The 4,045-nt window shown below is 32.3% G+C and overlaps 1 pseudogene; it reads right to left on the reverse strand.

Annotated features, from left to right (window-relative positions):
- LOC107645195 lies at positions 1-1,378 on the reverse strand (annotated as a pseudogene).

A 4,045-nucleotide genomic window follows, 5' to 3' on the forward strand; every position in this document is an offset into this window, starting at 1 on the left:
TTATAATTTAAATAAGAATAAAGGACAAATAGGTTCCTAACTTTTTTTTTTTGCGGATATTTTCATCCTCAAGGAAGGAAAACTATATTCAAGTCCCTCACCCCTGAAAAATGTGGACATTTCAACCCTTCTGTTGAATTCAGGCAGTTGGACGGGACGAAAAAGTCTGACCTGGTAGAGGTGGCGCTGACGTGGCCGTTACGGAGCTCACGTGGCAGTGAGCTTTTTCGAAACAGGACATATAAGTCCCTGGAGATGAAAGCGACGCCGTTTCGTTACCTCCCCCAATCTTTCAAATTTTTCTACCCTAATCCCTCGTCTGCACAGAAACGGCAAAGTGGGTGTTGTGGGGAGTGAATGAAGAAAGAAAATTCTTCCTTCTATGGCATCTGAAGGAGTATCACAAAAGAAAGCCAAGAAAAAATTCAAACTTGTCACGATATTCACTTACCCAAAAGAGCCAAGAACCAATAACATTACAAAAAATCAAAACTTGTGTTGAAGGTGTGAGTAAAAAAAAGGAACAAAAATTATGGAAAATGAAAATTACTTGTTGAAAACGACAGCGAAGGAATCGAAGTTGATTGGGTCTTCAAGGTAGGACTTGAGTTGTGCGGCCCTAACGGCGGTGGCGAACCTGACGACGGATGGCCTGGTCATGCCATCACAGAGGACGACGGAGGAGGCGCCGCCGGAGACAGATATGGCCTTGCAACCCCTGTTTGTGCTTGCAACCAAACAGCCCTCGGTGGTGGCCATTGGCACCGTGTGCTCCACCCCCATCGAGCAACAATGGACCCGCAACACCCACCAGAATCTGAACAAATCCTATCGGCATCTCGCAGCACTGTCCCAAGATCGAATCATAATCGAAACCTTCCACCGGAAGACCCTCCAGGGACCTTTCGGTGACTCTCTCCACCGCCGCGCACCGTATTACTACCGCACACCGGCAGTCACCGAGTCTGGACTCTAGAGAGTACGATGGAACCTCGCCAAACACCACCTACTGTACGAGCTCCTCGTCGTCGGAAAAGAGAGGAGGAATCTGAGGCAGAACGTGAAGTGGAAGCTGAGGTTTCAGCGATGGCGGAGCAGGAGAAATAGCGGCGATGGCGGAGCAGTCGATTATTCCGGCAGGGCAGGGGCTGGGGTTTCTTGCGTCGTCTTTAATGATTTCTTCTTCTTCTTCTTCTGCTTCGTCATCAGAGGAAGGTCGAGAGGAAGCTGCAATAATGGGTTGGACAAGGCCAATGCCGAAGAATCCAAGGAGGTAGATGAGGGAGAAGAAGTGGAGGTCAGTAACGAAACGGTATCGTTTTCGTCTCCGAAGACTTATATGTCCTGTTTCTAAAAAATTCATTGCCACGTGGGTTCCGTAACGGCCATGTCAGCGCCACCTCTACCAAGTCACCACTATGTAAAAATTTACTGTACAATAAACATAATAATGACATATTATGAAAGAATAAGAGGCTAATATCAAATCCTTCTAATTATTTTATAATTCATACAGTGAAGAAGAATTTACAGCAATATGAGAGATTCCGATAAGACTAGAGAAGCATTACAAAAGCTTGATCAAGAAATCCGATCTCTTTCCAATAAATCAATTTCTTCTTTTCGAAAAGTCAGGTTCTTGATTATATCTTTTGTTCTGTATGAATAGAACATGACTTGGTAATTTATATAACTAAGTTGATAATGTAAAGGTTCAATAGAAAATCTAATCCATTAATAATTATTTAGAATATATGTAATCAATAATTTTATTTTCAAGAGGAAGAATATATTTTTTCAGTTAATTTGTTTGTTTGTACTTTTTTTTTAAGTATTAGCTACAAAAATATTAAGGTCAATGTTATGGTGTAGAATTCAAATTTTATCTACACATGTAGAAGGATAGATATCGAAAAAAGAGAATTAAGGAATTGGAAATAAATTCTTTCAATTGTTAAAAAAATTAAAAGAGTAAAGTGTAATTTTTAATCTTTTATTGTTTTCTCTCTTATACTTTTTCTTAGTCATACTTATAAAATTAATGATAAAAGATCACACTTTACTTCTTTAATTATTAAAAAAAATTGAAAGGATCTATTCCCTAAAAAATCTACAAAAATAGACGTAACAAGGCTGGAAGAGTTGGGAATCACAAAAACTGAACAAACTTGTAAATTATAATAAACTAATAATGGACCTACATGTTTTTAGATTTATTTCTGATGATTCTCATCATCATTTTCTAATGAGGTTTATTTGCAATCATATTAAAAACAAATTAAGTGGAAACGATTTTTTTTAGAGTAAAGTATCGTTTTTGTCTTAAACGTTAGGGGTAAATTTTTAAAGTTGTCTCTAACATTTGAATCGTCCTATTTAAATCCCTAATATTTTAAAATTGACTCAATGTTGTCCTGCCATTAAGAATTTGTTAACGGAATTGACGACGGGACAAAATTGAGACGATTTTAAAACGTTAGGGATTTAAATAGGACGAACACGTTAGGGACAAAAATGATACATAAAAATAAATTTTAATTTTATCCTTCAATAATATCAAATTTTTACGGTACATAGTTATTCAATTATTTTTTAATCACATCTAAGTAAATTACACTTAATCACATTAATTTTATTCTAAATAAAATTATTTTTTTATAATTTTATTCTTAAAATTTTTTGCTCATCATAAAATGTTTGTAGAATGACTCGTACATAAATTTGTGGAGAAAAAAATGATATAAATACAATAAAGTAATGTGATTCTAGTCATTTTACAAATATTTCAGGATGAGTAAAAATTTTTAAGAGTAAAATTGTAAAAAAAAAATAAATTTATTTAAAATCAAAGTAATGTGATTAAGTGTAATTTACTTAAATGTGATTAAAAAATAATTGAATAACTCTGTACCATAAAAGATTGATATTAGTGAAGGATAAAATTAAAATTTATTTTTATGTGTTAGAAATAAGAGACTGAGAGAGTAATCTGAAAAGTGTATTCAAGGTCTATTCAAGTTGTGTAGAATGATACAATATAGAAGGGTATTTATAGGGGCTAAGAGAATCGTAATAATAAAGACGTAATCACCTATAATAAATATTCAGATATACTAAATAATACTAATTGATCCTAATTGATCCTAATTATATTCTAACATTATGTATCGTTTTTATCCCCAACGTTTTCGTCCTATATAAGTTCCTAACGTTTCAAAATCGTCTCAATTTTGTCCCGACGTCAATTTCGTTAACAGATTCCTAACGACAGGACAACATTGAATTAATTTTAAAACGTTAGAAACTTAATAGGACGATTCAAATGTTAGGGACAACTTTGAGATTTACCCCAAATTTGGAGACAAAAACGATACTTTATTTTTTTTTTATAAAGATCGCTTCACTTCAATTGCATGTAGAAAAATCGATGCACTAAAATATTGAATTTTAGTGATATACTGAAGTCATTTGTCAATTTGTTATATTAATTTTGTGTTTAGAGTTTTATTATTAGCGAGTATTATATTTGTACCTTATACAAAATTAGATGATATTATTAGTTAAAAGTTTAAGTATTAAATATCTATACATGAGTATTTTCCAATATGAATTAATTATTTTGTAGTTTTCTACTGTTATTGTGTTGTTAGCAAAAGAAAAATAATAATATTTTAATAGATTTATAAATAGATTTTAATTTTAATTAAATAATTTTTTTTATTAGACTGTGATAAATAAATAAAGTAATATGAGCAAGAGACGATAATATTTTAAGTATAATATATTGTAAATTAGCCTAATTTATATTGTTATTGTAATTTAAGTTTTTTAATATGATTGCAAATAAATTTTGTTAAAAAAATGGCGATGAGAATCATTAACAACAAATTCAAAAACATGTAGGTTTATTATTACAAGTTTTTTTCAGTTTTTGTGGGTCCTAACTTTTTAGATCTTGTTGCATCTTTAGTTTTTCTTTTTCTGCTTGACACCTGTTTTTCTACATGTGTAGATAAAATTTAAAATTTACACCATAATAAATATT

Source organism: Arachis ipaensis, chromosome B01 (assembly GCF_000816755.2).
Source record: "Arachis ipaensis cultivar K30076 chromosome B01, Araip1.1, whole genome shotgun sequence".
Taxonomy (NCBI): Eukaryota; Viridiplantae; Streptophyta; class Magnoliopsida; order Fabales; family Fabaceae; genus Arachis; species Arachis ipaensis.